Source organism: Leguminivora glycinivorella, chromosome Z, assembly GCF_023078275.1.
Source record: "Leguminivora glycinivorella isolate SPB_JAAS2020 chromosome Z, LegGlyc_1.1, whole genome shotgun sequence".
Classification (NCBI taxonomy): Eukaryota; Metazoa; Arthropoda; class Insecta; order Lepidoptera; family Tortricidae; genus Leguminivora; species Leguminivora glycinivorella.
This window is the reverse complement of record NC_062998.1, coordinates 142,713-156,320: the sequence shown is the minus strand read 5'-3', so window position 1 is coordinate 156,320 and position 13,608 is coordinate 142,713. Positions and strand designations below refer to the sequence as shown.

The 13,608-nt window shown below is 39.0% G+C and overlaps 1 protein-coding gene across 1 annotated transcript in view; it reads left to right on the top strand.

Moving 5' to 3' along the window:
• LOC125240765 (FMRFamide receptor-like) overlaps positions 1-13,608 on the top strand; it is a 282,033-nt gene that overhangs the window by 215,690 nt on the left and 52,735 nt on the right.

Below are 13,608 nucleotides of genomic sequence, written 5' to 3'. Positions count from 1 at the left end.
ATGGTAAGGTCTTCGAGTACAGTGGCTCTGCATAATACTCTAACCCATTGGTTGATAGAAATACATGCCGAGTCACAACGCAACCTTGTCCTAACTCGGCAAACTTTTCCTTCGCGAGTGGCGTGTGGCTTCACTTCATGTTATTTAATCTGTGCCGGGTCGGGAGTCGGCAGTCGGAAGTCGGGAGCCGGGAGCCGGGAGCCGGCAGCCGGCAGTCGGCAGTCGGCAGTCGGGAGCTCCCGCGGCGCGGGCGCGGAGTCAAGGCCGACTTCTGACAAAACAGAACCAGTTTGTGTTTACAACTTGTTTACAACACAGAACACCCCACTAGAAGCCTAATGCAAGCGATATTGTTCGAGACGCAAATCACCAATCCTTGCGGGGTGAGGCGGGAGCGCACGGTGCTGCCATTGGTCGTTTCAAATAATGGCGCGCCTTTACGCTTAGCCGTAGGGATGGGAATGGGACATGTCTATTATAGACAATGGTACCGGTACCAGTACTGTGGTGAATTTGTTTTGCAACAAATTATAATATTATAGCAGTTTTTCTAACTTATTTTTATTTCTTTAGTTATAAAGTATTATTTCTACAAGTTATGGTAAGAAATGCGCAAGTTAGGCGTTTTTGCAAGCTTTTATTTAACTTGCAATGTTAGTATATTCGGGTGAAATCATGCGACTTTTAAAGCAGATATTTTTAACTGATAGAGCTGAAATTTTGCACACATAATAGGCTAGTTTCCTATACTTAAAATAAAATATTTTATGCAGTGCACGAAATAAAGCACCACATAATTAGAAGAAAAATATGGATAGTAGTTATTTTTAAACATAATTTATATTTAATAAATCAAAGAGAAAGATATAAAGTAAATGAATTGATCGTGACGTCACTCCTCAGTATTTCATAGTAATTCCATATTAACAAATCGTTTTGACAGTTCATATAAAGAAGCTGATTTGACTAGTAGGAAACTAGCCTATTCTGTAAATCACGTGACGATGCAATATTATGGTATCATGGAGCTGATCTGCTGATGGACCAGAAACGTGGCCATAGATTAAATTTCATATCTGATTATGATGTTGACCTCAATTCCAATAAGGCCTAGTTACCCTTCGGGTTGGAAGGTCAGATGGCAGTCGCTTTCGTAAAACTAGTGCCTACGCCAAATCTTGGGATTAGTTGTCAAAGCGGACCCCAGGCTCCCACGAGCCGTGGCGAATGCCGATGCCGGGATAACGCAAGGAGGATGATGATTGTGATAGCACCCCAATAAAAATCATTCTACTAACTAATTTTACTTACGTTTACTAAGTTAAATTACCAACAATATTCTAAACTAATCAATGAACTAAATAACACTACAGACTCTACAGATTCTAGATAATTATTCACAATTACAAATCTGCTTTCTTTTATATTTCATAAAATGGTAGCACATGGTACGAACGGTAGTACGAAGTTCCCGCAACAGACATAAACTAACATGGCCCCATCCCTAGTCGTTTACGTGAAAAGGATAGCATATCGCATTGTTAACTAGGCAAAAAGGGATGGACGCGCCTCGGCGCCGCTCAGTACAACCATTTTGACCAGTATAAATGAACTCCGCGGATAATAAGCAATATTTAACAAAATAATTAATTTGACTTAACTGTGGAATGTTATTCCATGTTTTTTATATGTGGAAGTGTTAGAAGACTTGCCACACCACTTTATGCTGCAAGAGACCATTGTTTGCAACCAAATTTAATTATTGAAGACCCGAGCGGACACGAACACTGTTAGCGGGTCGTATACTTGGGCGCTACTGATCGGTGTCGCGCGCGTTCAAACTTTTATACTTACACCTGATTTTTCGTATGCTTGGTGACCGCGAGTCGCCCTGTAAGGGCCGTCTCGTTGGGTTGGTCTGCGGTTTACAACTAACAACTCGAGTCGCCGTTGCCGCACGACCTCCCACTTCTTTATTAAGACATCAAACAACCTTCGGTGAAAACTACTCTTATTTAGTTAGTAACTGCGAACTTCCAGATATACTCTGTACTTTTAGGTACTTAAATAGAAGTAAACAATTAATTTGTACATTTTCGGGTAGTTACACCACTTGTCGGTTAACCAACCAAACACAAATTGACAAAACTAAGCGGATCTGTCACTAAGCTTATTTGGTTGTGTATTGTTTTAATTTACCCTCTAGTACACTTATGCCTTGGAGAGTTTTTTGAGGGTTTGATTTTGTTTACATTTATTTCAATACCGAATAAGATTCAGACTAGGTACGTTATAATATCTATTTAAGCTCTTTAAAGAATAATGACAGCTAGCTGATATGCTTCCTTTATCATTCGAACACCGGTTTGTGTACGTGTACCTACTAACAAGGAAGGTCTACAATATGTATTGTACAATTGGAATCAAGATGTCTAAAATCTTCAATTAATTACGCTACGCCAATCAAATAAACCTCCTTAAGCATATTTACTGGCAAATCGTTGTTAAGAGTCATTATTAAATTATTAATTAGTAACGTTCGGGAGCGCAACGCACACAAAGGAGCCGCCAGCGTGGAAAGGTAAAGCTAACAACTTCCGATCACAGCCGTGAGGTCGGGCGGGGCCCGGGCCACTGATAATGCTCTCATTACTGTTCATGGCTCATTATGACTAACGTGGGTACGAGTCATGTTACACAAATTATTATTTGAGAAGCCGATTAATTATTGTTCGTCGGTTTTAAAAGCTTGCTATGTATCGTAAGTAATGTTTTGTTTAGGTCATACATTTTAATTAGCAAGTAATAAGGTTCATATTGAATAGCTGACTCTACGTCATTAAACAGAAGGCTGACAAGTACCACGGCCCAGTGGAAGATTTTAAAAACGCAGCGAGCGCAGCCATTACCTACTTGGAGGAATGTACATTTAGATTATGAACTAGTTATCCATACTAATATTATAAATGGGAAAGTGTGTGTGTGTCTGTTTGTTTGTCCGTCTTTCACGGCAAAACGGAGCGACAAATTGACGTGATCTTTTAAGTGGGGATAGTTGGAGGGATGGAGAGTGACATAGGCTACTTTTTGTCTCTTTCTAACGCGAGCGAAGCCGCGGGCAAAAGCTAGTAGTGTATATACAGTGTATATTGTAGTCTTAATTGCCATACGATAAATAAATAAATAACAGAAGGCTAGTGGTCGACAAATTCGCACGGTTATCTAGCTGCAGGTGGCTCAGCGGCATAACGCCAGCCTCACGATGCGACGGTCGCGAGATCGATCCTCAGCGGCGCAAAATTATTTTTCCATTTTTAAGGATATTTGATTTATTTATATTGGTACATGGCATTCGGCAAGTCATTCCAGCTCAAGCCTCCGAAATATTAGTACGGTTGTTGTGTGAATAATGTACCCGTCATAATAGTATTTTATACAATCGTGATATAATACAAAGCTTTTCAGTCGAGTACCATGTTTAGGCCACGAAGCTTGCTGTGGCCTAATAGTACGGTACGAGAGTGAAAAGCTTAATTATATCACTATTGTATACAATACTTTTTCTACGAGTCATCATCTTCATCATCAATGGACGGAAATATCATCATTCATGGAAGTTAAAATTAATGTTAGAATAGAATAGAATAGAATAGAATTCATTTATTTAACGTCACAACATGGTACACACAAAAAGAAGAAGGCATGCAAACAAAACATACAATGGACGCTAAATAGGACCCTCACTCAGCATGGTGCCACGGCAACCCGCAGCGCTGGTTTTCTGTGAGGACCTAGGTTTAGTGGCGGCACGTACGCCAACGACACATAAAAACAATTAAGAAAAAAAACAAGAGAATAATTAAAATAAACATACAAAATCAAATTATAAAAAATAAGAAACACAACAGCCGTTACAAAAAAAAAAAAACAGAAGAATTTATAAAATATTTTGACGGTAGGACATGTTAATAGAGTCGTTCACCGTTGTATCAACATCGAATTACCTAGCAACCAATTGTTTGTAATAACCGTCTCTGATTGGCCGATAACGCGATAGATAAAAAAAATGTGTTTCAGATGCAGAAAAATTTGCCAGGTATCGCAAATTAGTATAGAATTGTTTTGACATAGTTTTAATTTTACTATGACGATCACTATTCATGAGATACCTACCTATTAGATTTTAATTTGACCTGTATTTTATTGTTTACATATTTACTTAAGGACGGTAGTTTTTGAAATACCATTTGAAACTCAAATTGTTCTTTCATGTTTTCTATTGCTTATGATTATCATTGACATAAATATTATTGTACCTCTTATATGTTTGCATGCCTAATTATAATTATCATTATTGACGATCATAATGTAAATTCATATAGGTTAACGTAGATTAATTTATACTGTAATTTATCATTATGTAATAAATAAACTAAACTAAACTAAACTAAACTATAGAAATTGTATGAAGTTCTATTTTTGAAATTATTACAGTTAACTAAAGTCAACTATAATGAGCTTATTATAATTGAGTCGGAACTGCCATAGACTATCCACACTAATATTGAAAAGTTAGCACTTATAGTTTAGTCTGTGGTGGCCTCATTGACAGATTACAGTCGACAAGTAGAAAAAGGAAATTATAAATGTAAAATTGGATGGCAAAATGCAGTGATGATTAAATTACGGATATAATGTTTTGTTTTCTATGTGTATGAAATTGTGGTGAAGGGGTAAGTGCTAGTTATAGGAATCTAGGGTTCAGTTTATAAAATTATAGTTTAGAAATACTAGTGCACAGTAAAACTATTTATATCCCTTTCTTTTAGCCTATGGACATGCCCTTCATGTTTCGGTTAGATTGCAACCTGAACGTAGCAATATATGTAAATAATTATCAAGCTAGCCGGCGCACTTTGGATTAGCAGGATTCCCAAACCTGTGGTTTAAACTCCTCTTGGCGCTCAACATTTAGTTTTAGCTTAGCTTAGTAATTAGTCTTAGGTACCTACTAGTGTGTATTTTAATTAGAATAATATTTTTAGTCAAGTTACCGACGTTTTATTGTTGCACCCAGCTTAACTCGTAATACGCTGGACGATGACGACGCATTATCAATTTGTACAATATATACATTGTCAGAGCAGCGAGAATTTCACAGCGGTGTACCTCAAGGATCAGTCCTTGGACCTGTGCTTTATATACTAACTATAGACATTCGACCTGTCTCATAAATCTCATAATCTCCAATGTAGCGTCAGTATTTTTGCCGACGACACGAAGTTATTTTCTAACCCTCTACATGATTTCGACCAACTTCAAAAGGATCTAGACGAGATAGCAAAATGGTCAAAGGAATGGCTCATAGGTTTGAATGCTGAAAAATGTACAGTGCTACAAGTTGGTAACCGCAATCCACATCTTGCTTACACCCTGTAAGGAACCAAACTTACACCAGTTAAAGTGCAAACAGACTTGGGAGTCAAAATTACTGAGAACCTCAAGTGGGAAGAACATCTAACAAGTATCACCAAAAGAGCTAAATCTTTAATATACCTCGCTAGAAAAGCCTTTAGGATACCAACGCCTGAATTCTTGCTTAAGATATACAAGGCATATATATTAGAGTACGCTTTTCAAGTCTGGAACCCTTATTTCGCCAAAGATGTTGAGATGCTTTAGAAAGTGCAACATAGTTTCACAAAAATACCCAAACAACTAAAAAAATATCTTACGAAGAAAGTGCTGAAGTTTAACAACCCTAAAAGAACGTGGAGACCTCATTGAAACGTTCAAGATTTAACGGGACACTATGACATAGACCAGTTTCAAGACTTTCAAGACCTGGACAAGCGCAACAATAACACCCGTCTGCGAGGCCACCAGTACAAACTAATATCTGAACTGTCTAAAAACAACCCTCGCAAACGTTTTCTCAGCAACAGAGTGGTCAAAACATGGAACTAATTACCAGAAGACGTGATGTCAGCACTGAATGTCAACCAGTTTAAGAACCGACTATTTAACGAATTTAAAGAACACATCAGTTGTTACAACTGCCTGCCTGATTAATAAATCCATACTAATATTATAAATGGAAAAGTATGTGTGTCTGTTTGTTTGTCCGTCTTTCACGGCAAAACGGAGCGACGAATTGTCATGATTTTTGAAGTGGAGATACTTGAAGGGATGGAGTGACATAGGCTACTTCTTGTCTCTTTTTAGCGCGAGCGAAGCCGCGGGCAAAGCTTGTACATAATAAATAATAATATACTCATATATTGCAAATATTTGGTATGAAACTTCCTCATTTTAAGAAATATAAAGTTAAAAGTTGTCGTGAGTTTAAGAACTTGTGTCTGATCGCGAATTGCGCCGTGAGTTGTTCGTCGAGTCGTAAGCCCCCGCTGCTGAAGTCTACGGCTGGATAAGCATCGAAGGCCGGTGACTAGTTTACTAAACAAGTTGGACCGCGGCCAACTGCCTGCCGGTGCCGCCGAGGACACGCCGACCATTACCTCGGGCAACCCGCACTGTCCGACGCACGCTAATAGGCTTCATCCATCAATGAATGTACAAGTCTGTTTGTGTCGTGGAGCATTCAACTGCAACTAAAGAAACACGTGGTTGGATAACTCTCTGTTGGAAAATAAACTACATAATTATTTACCAAAAAAATAACAACAATTCTCTGAATAAAACTTTAACATCACAAATTTAGCTCTGCAGATACGATATAGATTTGATATGTCAGCGTTTAAAGAATCAAGAACGAAATGTTGACTGACACTGACATAATTATTCAGATATAGTATACAAATTTAGAATAAGTTTTATTAATTTTCAGTAAACTTGTATAAGTTAGCAGCAGAATTTCAATATATAGCTCTTCTCTCATATATAGGACTTCATTCAAATGACTAACTTCAGAACACCGGTAATATACGGTACATTTGCCTCATTATATCTTCATATCTCGGGGTGAGACTTCCAATAATTAAACGATTTATACATCTTCTTAAAATCGTTAATTTGCTAAAATGTATGCCCAATAAAGCTCCATGGCACGTTCTAAAATATACTTTGTTCACTAGCAATTAAGTGTTATATCCTTTGTTAAAAAAGTTTTAGAAGTTGGGAGCAATATTGAAATCGATGTATAGTCACACAGTCGTTGTAATATGTGTCTTGTCGTAAATAGCCAGGGTCGACATTGGCGCAGCAGCGTGTACCCCATCTGCCTCCGAAGTATTTACATTAACAGCGTTTATTATAATATGATTTCGCCGAGATCTACATAGTTTGTATTGATGGTTTTTACCGACTTGCGGCGGAGGGAGACGAGTAATGAGAGGGCTGAAGGCCGATTCACACTGTGCTGTTCTGTGCTGTGCTAGTTTTGATACGATAGTGTAAATCTTTAATGTTTTGCCGTGCATGTCACGCACTTTTATGTCGCTTAATTCATATTTTTTAAAGGTATCTATAAATAGCAATAGTAATGAAATTGTTAAAGTGAGTCGTTAGGCCTCTTGTCCACGACACGGTTATTCATCCGTACGGCGTGTTAGTCGTACGGTTGAAAAAACTTTCGAGCTTGTACATGACACGGCAAAGCCACCGGGCGAGACATTGGCCAAGTACGGGCTAGTAGCGTTTTTATCCCGGACTGTGTAAGAATTTTCAATTATTCAATTCAAGAATTCAATGAATTTTCTTACGAAATTAACAAAAAATAAAACCGCCTTCAAAAAAAGCGTGTTACAAAACACGGAGAAACTAAAAAGCCAAAAATAATAAACCTTCGAATTCAGATTTCTTATCGGATTGCAATAATCTAAACATCCAAATTATAAACAAATCAATTATTTTTGTAGTCGGTAACCAGACCTGTTCGTCGCCTTGCTATTTCCTGTTTGCCCCACCCAACCATACTCAGGCTGGCCCCGACTCCAAAAATAATTGATTTGTTTATAATTTGGATGTTTAGATTATTGCAATCCGATAAGAAATCTGAATTCGAAGGTTTATTATTTTTGGCTTTTTAGTTTCTCCGTGTTTTGTAACACGCTTTTTTTGAAGGCGGTTTTATTTTTTGTTAAAAAGTTAATTTATTTGTTGATTTTTAGTGGTTCCTAGTGATATTATATGTATCAGTCCGAATATATGTACAGTAGTGAAAGAATTATCCTTTAACTCCTAACCATTGAGGAGTTGACCTTCCATCATCAGCTCAGCCACATAAAATTATTACCATCAGGCGTAAATACTAGTGTACCTTTGAAAAATACACTAAAAACATTACATGTGCCTATAACATTTGAAGAGTTCCCTCGATTTCTCCAAGATCCCATCATCAGACCCCGACTTGGTGTCAATGGGACCATCTCGGGGTTATACCCGTTCGATCAAAGAAAAATTTTTGAAAATCGGTCTACGATTCTCGGAGATATCGAGTAACATACATACAAAAAAAAACATTCAGTCGAATTGAGAACCTCCTCCTTTTTTGAAGTCGGTTAAAAAGATTATCGTTGCTTATTACGTAATAGGAAACGGAAAGAATAATCACAAAATCAAAATTTTGAAAAAAACCCCGACATAGTGACCGATTTTCATGAAACATGGTCAAGAACACTGCCTACTAATTCAGCTTTCAAACAAAAAAAAACTAAATCTAAATCGGTCCATCCGTTCGGGAGCTATAATACGATGCCACAGACAGACACACACACAGACAGACACGTTCAACTTATAACACCCCGTCGTTTTTGCGTCGGGGGTTAAAAAGGGAAAGACGGTTTAAGCCGCTTATTTTGTCATCATCATCATCATATCAATCATCGGTGGTCTTATCCCATATTATAGGCCTTTCTTGAATAAATAATTCTTGATTTATGCTCATTTTATAACAAAATCGAGAATCAGTATGTCCGGCGCCGTCGACACACTCCCATAGACTGCCATACAACACTGATGAAAATCACGCCGTGTGTAGGCGCGGCGAGCCGAGGGGCAGTCACGGCGCACACGGCCGCGGCGCCGTGCCGTGGCGCGACCGTGCGCGTCTACAAGCTTTCATAGTGATCCATACAAAAACCGACAAAATAGGGAGCGGTGGGCATGACGAGGAGCATGACGAGGAGCATGACGAGCGGCAGGACGAGTAGCGCGGCCACACTATGCCTCTGCCTTCTGCCTGCTTCCGTAGCTACTTCCCACGCCGCTCGTCGAGTGGGTAGCAGAGGTACAGCGGGGCAAATCTCGCCTGCGGGGCCATTGTAACTGATCCATGTTTTCCATTATTACACTATGGTGTTGAGTTCTACATGTATCCACTGAAACTGAACACGCCTACCATATATAATCGGTGGACACTCATTTAATAATGCAAACATTGTAGGTAAAACATGGCAAAAATCGGCAATGTGGCATCGCTTCACGGTTAATATTTAGAAAATACGCACTAAGCGTTTCGCTTCAACATTTCTTTTGCGAACCGCCAAAGAGTGGAATGCCCTGCCTGAGTGTGTGTTTCCGCATAAATATACAATCCAGGTCTCTTTAAAGCAAGAGTAAATAGGTATCTCTTAGGTAAGCGTGATCCACCGTAGACCGCATCATCACTTACCATCAGGTGTGCTCGTGGTCAAACGTCTACCTATTAAAACTTGAAAAAAAAATGGACCAGTTACATTTGGCCCTCAGTCGAGATTTGCCCCGCTGTACCTTACTCAATTTTGTACCTACATACATGTTGCAAAAAAATGGAATTCTTATTGAGTAACACAATTAAATAAAATCAGCACACAAGTCGTTTATATTAGGAATGGAAACGTATCATCTCTGCACAACGCCGTCAGTAGTTGTTGGCCGACTTGTCCGAGTGTGGCGTCGTTGTGCGACCTCGCCACGACACGGGGCTGGCGCCACTGTCGCCAAACATGTGTCGCTGACCGCTCAGTGTATCCCTGGCCCTGCCCTTATGTCGCTGGGAAAGTGAATTATTAACATTCATGTGATTTAAGGCAAATGCTGATGTTATGTTCTCAATGCGTAGGTAGGGACTGTTTTGACTACATAAGCATTGCAAAGCCAGTATGTTGCTATATATGTATTTAGATCATTTATTGTTAAACGAGCTTAAATTGCGGAGAAGCACTCGCAAACTGCTACAATGAAAATTATTCTTTATGCAGTGAAGTAATGAGAAATACATAAAAGAGGGTTGAAAGTTTGTAACAATTTAAGTAGGGAGTAAAAAATAAGAAGACATACTTAACTCACCAGTAGAAAGAAAAGAAAAAAAATCATTTATAAGGTTAAACATATTCCAATATGTGTATTATGTGTCATGGAACAAAGTCGCCGGTAACAGCTACTTGAGATAGTGCTGGTATTCTCGAATATCTTCGGAGCAGTAAAAAGTAATTAGAGAGTGGATCGTTTTTATTGCGCGAGAAATGTCAATGACAGACAAGCTTTCACTTTGAAGATTAAGACACCTTTTTCCAATTACTTATCGATACTAATTGTAATCATTTATATTCATCAAAGAAAGGAACACAATAAAATATATTTAAAATAACATATACATAAATTAATCAAAGCAGTTGGTCCAAAACCAAATAAAAAATAAGCTTTTATTTTATTTACAGTACTAACTACAAATCGGTCTTTTATAAAAAAAAAGGAAATCTCTCTGGCTGATGAAATCATTCCCAATTTGTTGACCTAAATTGTCATCATTTCTGTATTCCAGTGTTCGACAACGCTGGAATAGCTAATTCCTCGCGGGAAGTAGAATCGGTTCGCAATCATCAACAAGCTGACAGATCTCCGGGCGCCTTCCGCGTTCATTGCCACAGATCACCACACACGAGAACCCGCATCGCAAGAGGTTTGGAAAATCGCCGTGGATTCATTGGAAAAAGGAATCGGAAGCGACTCCTTCAGAAAACTAAAAGTCATTGTAGGTCCTCTTTTAGATACTAAAAAAATCGTCGCTGCCTTGTAAAATAACCTAACTGATAATAAGTAATATTTTGCAATCGCTACTGAAACTTAGTAGCAGTAGCAAATATAACGCATCAGTAAGCGTCAAAAATTTAACATAATAACCTAACCACAAAATTAAAATTTAAAAAAAACCCCCGACCGCGACATAGTGGACCGATTTTTATGAAACATGTCTAAGAACACTCCCGACTAACACAGTTTTCAAACAAAAAAAAACTAAACCTAAATCGGTTTAGCCGTTCGGGAGCTACGATGCCACAGACAGACACACACACAGACAGACAGACAAACAGACAGACAGACACGTCAAACTTATAACACCCCGTCGTTTTTGCGTCGGGGGTTAAAAAGACATCGGCATAAAGAATCTCGTTGATATTTACCTCTATACTTATCTAACGTCAATCTTAAATCGATATTGGATGCACAATTGATGCTCTCTCGTACAGAGATAATACTAGGTTTAGCGATTAAAAAGTAACAGTGTGAGATAAGAGAAATTTAAAAATATTTTTTTGAAAATATCCCCGACAAACATTCCTATCTAACGATATATACCTATTGTATATGTATTGTATTTTTGTGGAACAATCATATTGTAGGGGCATTCGGGTCAAAACCTGTACAAATTTAACTTTATTTGGAGAAGTAATCCACACCGGCATAAACTTTTCGCTTGTTCGTAATATCAGGTTAACGTTGATTATACTCTCAAATGAAACTCAAACTCCGAGTGTACTACAACTAGGTATAGTCAACCAATTGGAACCCTGGGCCACTACCTACCTACACGTACGAGTACAAGGGGCAATGGTTGGCCGCGACCGCGAATCATCTCGCTCCGTCTAGCGTGCGGTGCGGGCCCTCGCTCGCGTTAATCATGCCCGGCGAGCCGCCGCACCCGGCAGACGACCTCGCTCGACAATACAAAGTAATACAAACCCACACCGACTTCACAACGACATCCCAAAAATGCCACTCAGCCATCGTGCGTCAGATGTCCCAATGAAAGTAATGATGTCAGTGGGAGTTGGAATAGTCCTGCGGAACATCAAAGTGTATCAGAATCATCCGTATTGATTGCGATCCATCTCGGTGAGAGCCACTTCATTACTCGCAGTCCTGTCGCTTGCGGACCACTTCAGTAGGCCTAGCACATGATGGCCGCGGGAGTATGTCGCCGCGAGATAGATCAGTCTTCTTCTAACTGTATTAATGACATAAGGACGGGTAGTCTATCTCGCGGCGACATACTCTCGCGGCAATCATGTGCTAGGCCTACAGTTATTAATAAATTACGATGTGACTCGATTGATTGGGAATTAAAAGGGAACGAATGTTGAGTTTTTTCTAAAACTAAATATAATTATGTAAAAACATGATGTTTTTAGCTCCCGCTGCGCGCTGTTGTAAACAAATGAAATACATTGGAGAATTTTCAGGAAAAAATATCTGGGAAAAATAAAGTGGTAAAAATTGTATAGGTACTTAAGTAAATTTCGTTTTGAAAACGAATAATAATTGTAATTATGTATTGTGTTTATACCTCTATAGGTAGGTAGACGGTCCTTTGGATTTAACTGTTTAGAATCATGGAGTGGTTTACATAGGTACAATTAATTAATAAACGCCACCTGAGGGCGCAAAGCTATCATTTAACGCTCCCTTGTTTATGAAATAAAAACAAGATTACCTACAAATATTGTTATATCTTAAAAACGTTCGTCACGTTCGTGCAAACAAAGTTGAAAGCACAACTCGGCGAGCTGCACTCTAGCAATGCGATGCAAATCATCACTTAGAAAGAGAAGAGACCATGACATTAATAAAAATATTTTCTAGACTAGCCCTTTCCACTACAGAGTGCATAAATAATTAGTTACGCAGACGCCAGGGAACTGAGGGAGCGCGCCAGAGCCGCCAGTGTCGACCCGGGGTGAAGGACCAGATGGAGAGGCGCTGACACCAGTACACCCCACTCTCCATCGATGGCACTGATTCATTGTTCCCACCGAATGTCCTTCAATAAGGTTCGTCAGTGGCTCTGTGTCCCGTCCCCGTCCCCGTCGGCGACGGGCGGCTTTATGCAATCGGACGAATCAAATGAACGGTTTCAATCTATTTCACTTTGATGAGTTTGCGCGACGGATAGGTCCTTAGGTACTTTTGAGATTTCGTTTAACTTGTTGATTGCATTTCGTGTACAATTCGATACTGTGGCTACCGTGGCAAGTTATATTTGGTTATAATTAGTAATCGGTGAGGGCGCTGGTTCGCTGTTTAAATAAGTATCTCATTTGGCGTGACGTACTCGCGAGTAACGTTTTAAACTCATGGTTTTCTACTCAGACTACCGTTCTGAGCGTAATTAATATAACTTACTAAGCTCGGAGAGAACACTTAATGGCGCATATTTATGTCATGAACTGTAGTGAGTCCTTTTTAAATGTTAATTTTATATTCGTGGACATGCAGTCACTAGTCACAACGTCGTCCCGTGAAATGGTAATGAGTGACGCGCATATATTTAGATCAGTTCAGATTTCATATGCGTGGTTGAAATATTTTCTACGGTTACCGAGATAATCA